General features: G+C 37.2%; 1 non-coding gene across 1 annotated transcript; it reads right to left on the reverse strand.

Annotated features, from left to right (window-relative positions):
- Positions 1 to 11047: 11047 nt before the first annotated feature.
- LOC120078911 (small nucleolar RNA R71) lies at positions 11048 to 11154 on the reverse strand. Its single transcript, XR_005482186.1, has one exon. It is a non-coding gene; the product is annotated as a small nucleolar RNA R71 (small nucleolar RNA).
- Positions 11155 to 15621: the final 4467 nt, after the last annotated feature.

The raw sequence follows: 15621 nt of genomic DNA on the forward strand, positions 1-15621 counted from the left end.
TCACATGTCTCTACATGAATGATCTATGGATCACATCATTTGAATTACCTATACAAAATGGACCGCATCCAATAGTGGTACCAGGATGAGATACCCATATATACTTATAGAACATTTAGGCTTATGTCACCACATAAAGTTAAAGTATTCATAGTATAGCCATAGATATGTTATTGAATTTTCATAATAGAATGGAAAATCAACAACTTTATTGAAATAAGATACTCAATAATATTTTAGTGATAAAATAAATAAATAGAATATTTAACACAAAATTTACAAATAGGACATTCCCAATACTTTTGTCTCTTTAGGGTATCCTACAAATAGGCATACTTTTGAACAACATTCCCATTTCTTTAGGTTTTGCACCAGTACAGGTACTGGAGATCCCCAAATTCTAAAATGACATAAACTACCTTTACGCCCCCTCCATAACTTATAAGGTGCTTATGAAACACTTTTCAGGGCAACCGTGTTTAAAATGTACACAACAGTCTCTACTGTATGTCCCTAAAAAGATTTAGGCAACTAAGCATAACTTATCATCGAACAAAACATGTCCAACTAGGTTCTATTTCTCCTTTTTGTTACACTATTTTGTTGAGGTATACCAGGTGCTGTGAGTTGAGACTAAATTTCGTGTTCTATCAAATAGTCTTGGAATTTTAAGTCCACATACTTACCACCTCGATCTGATCGAAGTGTTATAATATTTTTACCTAATTGATTCTCAACCTCTACCTTATATTCCTTGATCTTTTCAAGGATTTCGGACTTATGATATATTAGGTAAATATACCAATATCTATAATAATCATCAATAAAGCTAATGAAATATGCATATCCTCCTCATGCTTTAACATTTATTGAACCACAGAGGTCTGAATGTATAAGCTCTTTGTCTGTAAGACCTTTTCCCGTAAAAGATCTTTTGATCATTTTACCCTCAAGACATGATTCACATGGGTGTAAAGAGTTGTCTTCTAACTCATTTAGAAGTCCACTATCAACCAATCTCCAAATCCTATCGAGATTTATGTTGCTTAGTCTTCAGTGCCAAAGATAGGAATTATGAGAAATTTTACGTTTCTTGTTTTGTGTTTCAGTTGTTTTAAATATATTTATATTCAAAATAACCTTTACCTCAGTTGATTTTAATACATATAAGTTATTTTCTAGTTTTTCAGAATATATTTTAATACCTTTTGAAATAATGAACGCTTCACTATCTTCAAAAGAGACTTTATATTTTTGTTCTAACAAACATGAGATAGATATTGAATTCCTTTTCATAGAAGGAATGTAATAAACATTTTCACATAAAATATATCTATCTTCAATAAATAACTTTATATCTCCTATTGTTTTGTTGAGACAACCTCCCCGGTCCGTACCTTAAAGATTGTTTTGCCTTTTGTAAGCTGCCTCTAAGAACTAGTTTCCTGAGCGAAAACACATATATGATTAGCAGAACTTGAATCTAATATCCAGGTTAATTGATCATTTTCAATTAAACATGTCTCAATTACAAGTAAATCATAGGGTAATTGTAATTGTTAGCAAGATTAAGAATAATAACTAAGTGTATATCAACATTTTAAAAAAAATTACAAATATAGTGAAGTCTATCAGTGATAGACTTCTATCGTTGATAGACTTGTATGGTCTATCAGTGACAGACCACCAATGATATGGTCTATCATTGATAGACCATGAGAGTCTATCACGATAGAAGTCTATCATTGATAGACTTTGCTATATTTGCAATATTTTTAAAATGTTGCTATATATGCTAATATTCTGAATATGATTGCTATATTTGCAACTGTCTCTAAATCATATTTACTTTGTTGTACTTCCTTTGTTTCTTCATTTATGACATTCATGTTTAATTACTTTTAACATATCCAGAACATGTTCTTTAACAAAAGTTCCATCCTATACGTTATAGTTATAAACTTCTTCGAGAATATCGTTCCTGACAAATTGTCCAAAGAATGTCTATGAAAAAGCAATGATTTCTTTAGAAGAAACCACGTTCTCGAATTTATTAGCTAGTATATCAAATATATTTGTTCAGATATGGATTTGGGCCTTTTCATTTTCCTTAATCCACCTGTCATATGTATTCCAAACTATTTGGTTTGCTAATTAGATGGCAGATAAAGGACATTGCTCTGTTAAAATAAACTTTAAATCATCATCTGCTAGTATTGCATTTATTTTTTATTTCCATATTGAATATTTAGAACCATTGAACGTATCATAAGAGAGTAATTTAGAAGAATTAGAAATGTTGAAAATATAAACAAATTCTAATTCATAAATTGCTTTTAGACCCAATCAAAGTTTAGCAAAAGTAATAATGTACCCAAAATTCATTATTTATTTGCAACGATACTTTAGTAAGTCAAAGTAGATGCTACATAGGCGTAGTCAAATATTCCTTCACTAAAGCAAAACATTCTTCACTAAATACTAACTCATAATAACTTTTATTCCTATAGCCATTTAGTTACCGTTTTCTGTCAAGAACTTACTAACACTTTGTAACTCTTGTATGTGTAACCCTCAATTTTCAGACCTCAGAGGTCGGTCCCAACAATGCTACCAAATTGGAAAGTCAAGGTTGGGAATGGACCTAAGAAATCCTATCCACTTCTCGAGTTTGAGTTGTTCCAAATCCCATGTTACAACCCTCTAGGGGCTACCTTTTGAAAAAACGACTAGCTTATGTCGCTTAAAAATGACAAGCAGACACAATATAGAAATTTCATGGTCCAAACTAATGGAAGAGACCTATGCAATTGACCCATACAAACACTTTTCTATTAGAGGTCACTCCCAAAGTAACATGAAGCCGAGCATGAATCTCACGATGTTCAATTAGGAACGTCAGAGCTAAGGACAATATATCATATATATTATTCATCTCCCTCTGAAGTGTTCTATTTGTTTTGGGTAAATATTTACTCGAGTTTATTTCGGCTAATAACAATCTAAGTCTAGGTGATTTTTCGAGTATAAATTTTATATTTGGATTTAACCTAAGATGTCTAGGTGGTAAACAAAATTTAAAACCTCACACCGCTCACGCATGCTCATAAAATTGGGTTAACAACACTCAATTATTCGGCTATATTCCTCAAGTAGCAGGTGTGAATTGAGTGTTTAAATTATGCTCCGATACCAATTGTCAGAGTTAACATGCAAGAAACCCAAGCAATTTGGACCTTAAGCACTCTAATTTCATCAAATTTGACAAAGAATTAAACATGTTCATAACTACAAGTAGGGTTTCTGAAATTCATACCTTTCTTGCACTCTTCAATCCTTGAATTCGAACTCGAATTTCCTCAACAACACCTTCTAGACCACCACTTGATCTTCCATACTATCCTTTAGGATCTAAGATTGGATTGTAGGATCCAAAATGAGTAGGAATTTTAAGGGAATAAATGAGAAATCAGTTTTGGTGTAACATGTGAAGAACTTTTCTTCTTCAGTATTTTAGCCTTTCTTCTTCAGATTGCCTTTTATTTCTTAGCTGAATCAGATGGTATTTCTTCATCAACATCCATGCAATCAGATTCCTGAAGAGGACACGAAAACAACTTTGTATAGTTGAATTCATAGGTGTATAAAGTGAGAGAAATCCCTAGGTTCATCAACATCCACTATTTTATTTTTGCAAAAAAAAAAAAAAATCAAATTGCAATTTTTTAAAGGGACAATTGAAATTTTAATAAAAAAATAAATTAAAAATTGGGCACGTATTTCTAGATTTTTCTTTTTTTTTTTTTTGCAAATATGGCAAAAACTTTTGCCTGAAAATTTGATTGCTATCTAATTTCTATGAGATTGTTATGTGATTGCTATCTGATTTATTTGTGATTGCTATGTGATTGCCACACCTACAATTACAAAAAAGTTGAAGTCATGGCTTTGGTTTCTTAAAATGTAGTTGTCATACAATGCAATTTCCCCTTTTTAAATCTAATTTAAAAAATCAAATATGAAAACCCAATTCTATAAAATATTAATTCTATAATTAATATTAAATAAAATTTCATTAATTTTATACTAAATTAATTCAATAATTAGTTTCAAATAAAACTAGTTTTTAATAATTAATTAAACAATTTAATTAATTAAACACCAATTTCACAATCATGAATAACACCAATTCCATAATCATGAATTCCGATTCATGTAATTAATATTTAAATTAAATTTAAATATTATCCAATTATCCAATTCTATTTAATTTGATAATTAACATATAATTATATCATATATAATTACTCATCACATTATTCTTAGGTTTAATCCATTTGTGAGCTAGTAGGGGGACGTAATGGACCTACAGATCATGGGCTTCAACGATATGAGATTAATTGGCTAAACTCTTTAAACTGAATTAATCAACATTCGTTAATTACTCGGCCACTTCACTAAAGCCTAGTAGTTGCCCTCCCCTTATTGTAGACATACTTCTGTCCACTTGATTTAACCACAATCAGTAAGTCGATTCTTTATAGGTTGTTCATCATAATGACTCAATCAAAAAGTTGTTTTACCCCCGAGATTACATCTTGTTTCTTAAGTTCCACTGATCAACTTATGAACAATTGGTTTGTGATCCAATCACCAAACCGAGTCCCTCTCAGGCCAATGAGAGGTGAGGCTCCTTGTTCAAGGTCCGGAGTCAGTACTTAAGGCAACAACTTTTGTACTATTCCTATAAGCGGGTAGGAGTGAATTCTGTTTTGCACCTTATGTCCCTAGCTATCTACTCGGTCTTACCCTTGAAATGGGAGGTTTATTGAACCGACGCTGTTGAGCCAACCCTCACCCATGAAAATCTAAGGATAATCTTGAATAAACAGAAGTTTATAGTTAGCTCAGGATTAAGGTCAAGTTACATAAGTCATAGCTTTCAAATAGTCAGTCTTAAATAGTAAACAACGTTATAAAGTAAGAGTGACTTATTTCTTGATATGGTCTTATACAAACTCTTTGCAGAGGATGCCCCTACTCGCATATCTCCACATGAATGATTTAGGATCACATCATTTTGTACTAAATACAAAGTGGGCCACATTTTATAGTGTTTCTTGAATAAGGTACCCAACATTATCCGTATACTATAGATCGCTTTGGCTATCTACTTGAATTTGATCCACTCTTATGTCTCCACATAAAGTCCACGTACTCATCTAATAGCCATGGATCTTAGTTTATTTATTTAGTTTTTACAATTGCAATTTATATGTTCGATAACTGTTTTATTGAATAAACATCAATAACATCTTTATTGGAAATAGAATATGTTTAATTTTACAAACTGCGAGTTTTATGACATACACTCAAACATGGAGTTCACAGTGTTGCGACGGTGGTGGTAGCATTGTAATGCTACCTGCGTTTTTAGCTACTAACTTTTAGCGTAGGAATGTAGTGTAGAGGTAGAGTTGTGCGCTGCACACAGGGGAATTTTGGTCATTTGGCCTTCTATCTCTCGGTTGATGCAATTAAGCTTTGATTTGGCCCGTATTAGCTCTATTTCGCTACTAATGCCCCTTTCTACATCTTAAGTACTCAAAATCTACAAAATAGCATTATAAACACAAAATCCTTGAATAGTCCCAAATTAAGTGGAGCAAGATAGCAAATTTTTAATCCTATTAAACACCCCCAACTTAACTCTTGATCATCCTTGAGAAGGGTAAAATATAACACACAGTCTCATAAATGATATGCTCACTCAAATTTCGTAGTTCGCTACTCAAGCCTCAACAGTCTCCTAGGATTTAATTTGCAATTAACAATGAAATCGAATCATAATCAATCAATGAAACACAATTTAAATTTAGTTATGGACTTATTCATGCAAGGGTGAGTTCAAAGCTCTTCTAATTAAGTCTTGGCAGCCCGAAATGGTTTTAGATGGCCCTCACTTTTTCCCCCTACACTGGCTCATGCACCAATCATTAAGCACCAAAACAATCAAGACGATGTTATTTCAACTAAGGTGCTTGAAATTTAAATCTAGGGACTTAAACTTGTACTTACTTTACCTAGGGGCATTGGCTTTCTCACAAGACTATAGGGTACTACTATACTCACTCTTTTCTCGCAAGTGTCATAACTAATCACAGCAAGGTAGCGCTTACTATCCCTAATCATGCATAACAATACAAGTTCATTTTTTTTCTCATTGATTTTTTTCATGGTATTTCTTTTCAGTGCAAAAAATATATCAACTGATTTTTTTTTACAAGGAGGCATATAAATCAATTTTCTCCCTTAGTATTACATTACAACCAATCATGCAAGACACTCTCTAATCAGTGGGGCCTATCAGAGTGACAACAAAAATACTACCTAAGTAATATGATTCTAAGCATGCACAACCTAATGTAGACAAACAAAGAACTTAGGCGTTCATGAGAAGTAAGAAAAAATTCTAAAAAGTGCTAAAATCAAGATTATTCATATCAAACATCACATCATACAAATTAAAATCATAAGGGAGTGCATCATAGATTAATGATCATGACGAACCACAAAACGTGAGCAAACATGCATACAAGGCATACAAACAAAACAGCCCGAGCTCAGATGCTCAAGGGCTCCAACCAGAACACAGACATACCCCACCATCAACTTTAAATTATACATTGTCCCCAATGTATCTAAATCAAGGCATAAAATAAATAAAAGCTAGGGAATAGAAACCCTCCCCTGAAAAAGTATATGTGCATGGGTGGTGGTAAGAGAGCTTGTAGATTCATATGATATTCTTTATCTTCTAGGTGATAACTGGTAGAAATACAAATTATTACAGCTCAAATATATAAAACAATGAGAGAATGCGATGGTAAAATAGGCAATATCTTGTCCGAAAGCGCTAAACTAAAAGGAATTGCGATCGCGAGCACTCATCGCATAAAAGCAGTTAATTTACCTATTTTGTGCAGGTACAATGTGATGATGCATATGAGATTGCGATCCAAAGGCACAATGCGTCAGCACGCTTGAAGTTGCGATCGCGAGAAGTTTCTTAAAAAACTGATCGCATAAAGACTTCGCATCAAGGCGACAACATAATAAATCATGATGGGACGAAAAGCTGATGGTCGATTCTGAATTTAGTTGACAAGGCGTTAAAAGCCACACTGTAGCAAGTACATTCAACTTCGGTGACTATTAAACGGCACAACAGAGTAGGGGAATTAATGCCGCCCATCATTGCAATCATTAGCAAGAAAAGCTGCTTCACCTTGAAATCTATAAATACCGAAGACCACCAGAGAGAAAAGGGCCGATCCGCACACGCATATACATATACATATTCATAGAGGATGGAGAGAGCAAGAAGACGAGGCGAAGCCGAGAGAAACCGCTATAGGACAGATCGAGAAACTACTGATGACGGGCATAAATGCACGTCATTATAGGAATTTTATTTTGGATTATGAAGGCTATTAAGTAGAAGATGCGGCAATTATACTAAGAATTCATGAGAAAACGAGCTTGCGTCGACCAACATTAAGAATCTCGGCTAACCCACTTTTATGCGTTATTATACATTCAATTGTTTATTTTTGTAGCAAACACAGAAATCGTTCGCATGCGCGGAAGCCACGCTATCGTGAAGATGACCGCATGTGGTGAATCTCACCATCGCAGAGGTGTCGCGTACACGATCACATATGCTCAACGCATGGATGTTGCAGCCATTAACCGCATGCATCCATCGCATAGAAGTTGCGGCTACAGAGTATAACCATAATAGAGGGATGACCGCAAGGGTGGTGGAATGCGTTGATACTTTGGAAACCAAGCATGAACGCATAACTCGGGAGTATCAAAAGGTGATGTTGACATTTCACCTACCACGCCGTTAACAGTAGAGATTCAGAGCAGATCCATCACATCCATCATGCCATTAGCTGTAGAATTTCAGAGAAGGACCATTAATGTTGTCAGTGATCAAGCTCTATAAACAGAAGCCATAGAGCAAAACTTCAAATTATCCAAGTTTCTACCCTCAGGTGGATCCTTGTGATCCAGGCCAAAGTGTGAGAAGATAATCTTGAGAATTCTTCATCCCCTCAACCATTCCAAGTGACGACCAGAGCCTTCACTGGAGTTAGAGCTCGAAAGAGTCTACTCCACTGCCCATCCATGGCACCACCGATAGCCTTGACACACATTTAATGGAAGTAAGACATTGCTTCCATCTGGCCCTCCATATATCTTCTGTCCTTGTATTGTATTACATTTTGGCTTAAGAGATTAATACATTTTGTGATCAATGCATTTCTATATTTTCCTTCGATTCCATCTCCTTCTTCATTTACTTAGCATCCTTTACTTTCATTGCATCACTAAGTAAGATTGCTAGAGTATCGCATACTTAATCATGTGACATAGACATATGAAGCATGTAGCAAGCCACTGGGAGATGTGCATTGCGCGAGTGTTGTAAGAAAACCTTATTTGCTTAGTATGAAGTTGTAGCAACGCTTGTCTATAAGCGAACGCAATGCTTGTCTTTGAGTAGAATCAACAGCAACCAACTGCCGGGAAAGGTAAGTAGTTGATTGCATTAAGCAATATAAGCAAATGTTCACTAGAGATAGGAATAATCTTACGTCAGCCATGTTGTATGTGATCATCTTGTCTTATGTATGCGTCCATCACCCCTTTAGAGCTACTTGAGAGAGAGTCTAAAGAAAGAACCTAAGACTTGAGAGAGCTAGGTTAGAATCTAGGCTTGAGAAAGTCAGATTAGAATCACATAAGCAAGAATGGAGACTTAGGAATAAGCTCTGTTTGCTATTACACATTGCATGTCTTCATCAAGTGTGTATAGCTTGATCGCATAAGCTTGCGCTAGCTGGGGTTACCTTTGCGGTCGAGCTTATTGATGCGATGAAGACATCCCCGCCTTTTTATTTATTTTTCCCATACATTTTACTACGCATTAACAATTGTCGTGTTTTTATCTCTCACAGTCACACTTCCACTGCTTAATCTGTTAGCTAGGAGTAGGAGTAGTGCATAGTCCATAACCTTCAACATTCTTTTATTCTTCGCCTCAAACACATTACCACATAACATTTAGCTACAAGTCCCTGAGTTCGACGTCGGATCACCCGAGAAACTTGCGATCTCGTTATACTTGGTGAGAGTGCAAGAAATCTTGTGATAGAAGTGCATGTTCATTGCATACGAGATTAATGCATACTTTCCATTCCAACGCATGACCACCGACGGATGAGAACAAACGCATAACCCAAGACATGCATCACAAATATGCGTTACCAAATTTCTATCATCAACTTCCGGAAAGCAACACAAAGGAGAGAGGGCCAACACTTACGAGAGCAAGAATACACAACTAGAACAGAGTTGAAGTGATAAAGAGTAGTGTAAAAGGCCACGGGAAGCAAGACATTGCTTACCGGGCTTCTCATTTCTCAAATCCATTTGTTATTTTGTATTCAGTACTTTATTTGCAGAAAATGGAAACTTCATTTAAATCTATCTTCAATCTCTCCATACCATGCATGAGTAGCTAAATTTCTGAATGGATTGAGAAGTACTTAGCTAGTATGACTTAAGATTTACATTTTATGTGATCATCTTATCTTATGTATGCATCATTCACCCTTTGGACATACTTGAGAGAGTAGTCTAAAGATAGAATCTAGGCTTGAGAGAGTCAAATTAGAATTTAGGCTTGAGAGAGTCGGATTGAATCGCATAAGCAAGAAGTAGAAACTTAGACATAAGTTCTATTGCTATTTACACATCGCATGCGCCCTAGAAATAGGAATGATGATATGCGGTCACCTTGTTTTATGTGTGCATCATTCATCATTGCATAGGCAAGAGTAAAGACTTAGAAATAAGTCCTATCGACTATTTCGCATATACATTGCATGCGTCCTAGAAATAGGAATTGAGGCATTCTGCATTGAGAAATGTAGTACTGATATTTGTGTGTAACATGATCGCATAACTTGTGCACAATCTTAGGAAATGTTAGCTAAACCCCTTCTCAACCCATTCATCACATACTCATTGTAACTCTACGCTTTCATCACTTTGCGTTCAATTCCGTCGCATAGGAAAAATCTCAATCAAAACACTATCCACTTCACTTATTAACCACATAGAATTGAAGAGTCTGTCGTATATCTACTTAGTAGTCCCTGTGTTCGACCCTGGACTTACCAGGAAACCTAAGAAGGTTTATACTTGGGCCTTGTTAGGAAAACTTGCATGATCATCGCATAACACACATCACCGCAAACTCACACCATAACACAACAGAAATTCTACGCATCAAGTTTTCGACGCCGTTGTCGGGGACTATGGAATATATTGCGCTAACATCAGACCTCTTTGATTTTCTTTGCATCTTTCGACCTTTGTGCATTGCCATTCCTTTGGTAAAGGAAGAAGCAAGAGTCGCATGAGCGAAGGACACACTTCTGAGCCCAATTACGACCCAGAGATCTAAAGAACATTTTGCAGAAGACAGAGAAAAAGACGTCGACAACAAGGAAGAACTCACATAATGGCTGAACAACAAAAAGAACAAGTCACAAATGTAAACAACATACTGGCAAATCCCATCCTACTGGCAAATGATCGCAATAGACCCATTCAGGACTATGCGTCACCAAACTTGTATGATTTCTCCCTAGGAATCATGAGACTAGCATTGGATGGATCGAGGTTTGAGATGAAGTCGGTAATGTTACAAATGATATAGACAGCAGGACAGTTTGGTGGACGGCGTGGTGAAGATCTGCATGCCCATCTACGAAGCTTCATTTAAATATGTAACAATTTTGTGTTCCCTAATATCTCCGCTGAAGAATTTCGACTCACGCTATTTCCATTTGCACTATGCGATAAAGCAAGAAAATGGGCATACTCCCTTGAACCAGGGGAGATAACTTCATGGGAACAAGTTGTAGAGAAGTTTATGAAGAAGTATTTCCCTCCTACAGAGAATGCCAGAAAGAGGAAGTTAATCACAAATTTTGAACAAGAAGAAGACGAGTCGCTCAGTGACGCATGGGCGAGGTTCAAGAAATTGGTGCGCGACTGCCCACACAATGAATTTCCAGATTGCCTCCAAATGGAGATTTTCTATCATGGACTAAATCCTGCATCGTAGACAGCTGCCAATGCGGCAGTAGCAGGCGGTCTGCTGAACAAGACTTATGATGAGCCAACCTTGTGCTCCAAAGCTATCTTCGTGACAATCATGCCCACTTGATGCATAATCTCTCTGATGAGATAATATTTCCGATCTATATGCTTGCCGCGCTTGTGACTCTGAGACTCTTTGGAATTCGCCACAACACCACTATTATCACAATAAAGGATGATGGGCCTAGACATGTCTAGTACAGCTTTCAGATTAGTCAGAAACTTCCTGAGCCAAACGGCCTCCTTAGAAGCTTTACGAGCCGCTACATATTCAGCCTCCATGGTGGTGTCAGCGATGCATCCCTACTTAGTTCTTTACCACACTACAACTCCTTCATTAAGAGTGAACATTGATCCAGAAGTAGATTTTTGAGAATCCTTATCAGTCTGAAAATCAAAGTTCGTGTATCTTGTAAGGTTCCAATCCTTAGACCCATACACAAGCATGTAAGACTTTGTTCTTCGAAGATAGTTGAGGATGTTCTTGATGACAATCCAGTGACCTTGTCCTGGATTAGACTAATATCTACTGACTATCCCCATAGCGTAGTAGATGTCAGGTCTAGGACATAACATCGCATACATCAAACTGCCAATGGTAGATGGATAGGGGACCCGTCTCATTTCATCAACCTCTTTAGGTGTCTTAGGACATTGCTCCTTAAACAATGTAACTCCATGACCAAAAAGAAAAAGGCCCCTTTCGGAGTTCTACATTGAGTACTTGATCAACATCTTGTCAATGTACGATGCTTGAGACAGTGTTATTACTTTATTCTTTCGATCCTGAAAGATCTGAATCCAAAGAACAAACTGAGCCTCTCCCAAATCTTTCATTTGGAATTGGGTCACTAGCCAGTTCTTAATTGAAGTCAGTGAACCTACATCATTCTTGTAGACACAAGGCTCATGAATGTTTTGGTCGAAACCATAAGATTTGATCGCAGTATCAAACCTTATGTTCCAAGATTGAGATGCCTGTTTCAGTCCATAAATGAACTGATTCAATTTGTAAACCTTTTGCTCCTGACCTTGGGCTATGAATTCCTCGCGTTGCACCATATAAATGGTCTCCTCAAGATTACCATTCAGAAAGGCAGTCTTGACATCCATTTCCCATATCTATAGTCATAATATGAGGCAATGGATAAGAGGATGCGGATAGACTTAAGCATGGCAACAGGCAAGAATGTCTCCTCATAGTCAACTCCCTCCACCTGGGTATAACCCTCTGCCACAAGTCTAGCCTTGGAGGTTTCCACCTTCCCATCAGCACCCTGTTTCCTCTTGTAGATCCATTTACAACCTATAGTTGTAACCCCATCAGGTTGATCTATAAGATCCCATACTGAGTTGAAGTATATAGACTCCATCTCGGTTACCATAGCCAAAATTTTAGTTAAACCCATATAGTGAACAGGTGGGTTCGCAACCCTCTTACTACTTCGAGGTTCCCTCAACTGTTGAGGTGGATATGACCTACTAGATGAACTCCTATCTACAACTCTTGTTGATGTAGCAGGCTCTTCAAAAACTTTTGTCGACACTCCCACTATGTCGACACAATCACCTTGTTTTCCTTAGGATCATAAAAGTAACCCCCTCGTCTCCCTTTGGGGTAGCCTACAAATAGGCACAGCCTCGAACGAGGTTCTAAATTCTTTGGATTAGCCTCAAGCACATGTGTTGGGAAACCCTAGATGTGGAAATGACGCAAACTAGCTTTACGCCCATTCCACAACTCCAAAGGTGTTCTGGCAACACTCTTGGAAGGAACATAATTGAGGATATAAGCTGCAGTCTATTCTAAAAAACTCCAAAATGAGTCTGGTAAGGAAGCATAACTCATCATCGACCGAATTATGTCCAACAGGGTCCTGTTTCTCCTCTCTCATACACCATTCTGCTGAGGTGTACTAGGTGTTGAGAGTTGGGAAACAATTCCAGGTTCTATCAAATAGTTTTGGAACTCAGAATAAAAAAAAACTCTCCATCCCGATCAGATCGAAGTGTCTTAATCCGTTTATCTAATGCGTTTTCAACTTCAGCCTTGAACTCTTTGAACTTTTTCAAAGGATTTTAACTTATGTTGCATCAAATAAACATACCCATACCTCGAATAATCATCAGTAAAAGTGATGAAATACTCATAGCCTCCCCTGGCTTGCACATTCATCGGACCACAAAGGTCTGAATGCACTAACTCTGGAGGCTCTTTGGCTCGATAACCTTTTCCAGTAAAAGGTCTTTTAGTCATCTTGCCTTCAAGGCATGACTCACACACAGATAAAGAATTTTCCTCTAACTCATTTAGAAGTCCGTTCTTTACCAACATCTCAATCCTATTAAGATTGATGTGCCCTAACCGAAGGTGCCAAAGTTGGGCATTTTCTTTAGGAGAAACTTTAGGTCGTTTGTTTTAAGTTATGACAGTTTTAAACATCTTTATGTTATGGAGGGAATTTGTTGCTAATGACCTTAACACATACAAATTATTTTCCAGTAAAGTTGAACATATCTCAACACCATCTTTCAGAATAAACACTTTATTAACAAAAAAGTTAAGAGTATATTTACATTTAAGCAAGGACTTTACATAAATCAAGTTCCTCTTTAACTCAAGAACAACATATACATTATTCAAAATGACAAATCTATTATGTAAAGTCAACCAGAGGCCTCTCACTACCACAGTTGAGACGACGTGCTGGGTGCCTACTCGCATCGTCATCTCACCAGCCTTAAGTTGCCGCCAAGATTTAATCCTCTGAAATGAAGAACAAACATGGTTAATGGCCCCATAGTCTATAATCCAGGCAGAATCATCATTTTCCACTAAACAAGTTTTCAAAATCAGTAAATCACATTTACCTTGTTTGGCCTTAGCCTTGGCCTTCTTTCTCTCTTTTAACCAACATGGGCAGTTCCGCTTCAAGTGTCCATCTTGGTTGCAGTGGAAACATTTTCCTTTTTCAACTGGTGCTGGTCGCCTACCCCGCTGAGCGGCAGGTTGCCTTCCCTTTCCTCTTACTACCTTTTTTCTTCTTCCACTTATTAATGTCAGAAGAAGAAGGTGCAGACTTAGTTCCTGAGGTCGAACGTCAGAGGAACTTTTTAGATGATGAAGCAACATTTGGAACGTCTTCTCCTTGCTTTTCAGTAAGGATTGGAACGTCTACAACTCGTTGAGGAGAGTTATAAGGGTGTAATCAACCCTGTTTAGAACAACATTGTTTACGAAGTTCAAGAAGCTTTCTGGCAACGTCTCTAGAATAATGCTAACCTGGATGCCCTCATCGATGTGAGCCTCGTTCATCTCTGCCATGTTAAAGTGGACTATCATGTTCAGAACATGTTCTCGAATAGATGTACCCTCCATCATTTTGGAGTTGAAGATGCACTTTAGAGCGTTATGCTTGAGCTGCCTGGAAAGTTGTCTAATCATTCCCTTTAGGGACTCTATGATCTCACGTGCAGTGACCATGGGCTCATGCTTCTTGGCCAAGACGTCATTCAGGTTGGCCAAGATGTACACTTGGGCCTTCTCGTTCCCCCATGTCCATTGCTCATATGCGTCTCGAAAGTTTTGAGTAGCAGTAGGAGGGTGAATAGGAGGACACTCATTCGTAAGGATGAATCAGACGCCATTGATGATAAGTATTGTGTTTATCGATTTCTTCCAACTAGTGTAGTTTTCGCCAGTTAGTTTGTCGACGGCTAAAAGAGATAAAGTAGCGGTTGCCATAATTTAAAATTTGCTGAAACCAAGAACAAACTTAATAAGTCTACTTGCATTACCACTTTTAAGATCAATTTTATGTTTTAGCAACATAGTTCTATTGTACCCTAAGTGAAATGACATCTATTTTGCAATGATGCCCCAGCGAGGTAGGACAAAAGTCAATGTTGGGGTGATCAAATGCCCCTTCACTAGGATGAGACATTATCAACCATTAGACAGAAACAACTCTTGTAACTGACTCTAACAGTCACCATTGTTCGGTCTAGAATTCGTTAACAACCTTAACAATTCTGCATAGGTGTAACCCCTCAGTTTAGGCCCTAAGTCCCGCCTTAATGTGCCCACTGTAGGGAAAAAGTAGATTATGACAAGAGACTAAAGCAACCTTATCCTTTGTAGGAGATCAGATAAAGAGTTGTGTAAATACTACCATCCTTTAGGGGGACACTCCCAGGGTGCCTCGAGGTGATGCACAAAAACGTTATCCAACCTAATGAGAGAGACCATGGGATATGTTGTCACAGTTCCCAATCCCACTTATTATGAACATTCTCTCCATTCATCTTGGTATTGACCTATCCAAACACCATCCTTTAGGGGGACACTTCCAGGGTGCCACGAGGCCGAGGATAGAT

Source organism: Benincasa hispida, chromosome 5, assembly GCF_027475165.1.
Source record: "Benincasa hispida cultivar pf3 chromosome 5, pf3_genome.v1.1, whole genome shotgun sequence".
In the NCBI taxonomy this organism is placed as follows: domain Eukaryota; kingdom Viridiplantae; phylum Streptophyta; class Magnoliopsida; order Cucurbitales; family Cucurbitaceae; genus Benincasa; species Benincasa hispida.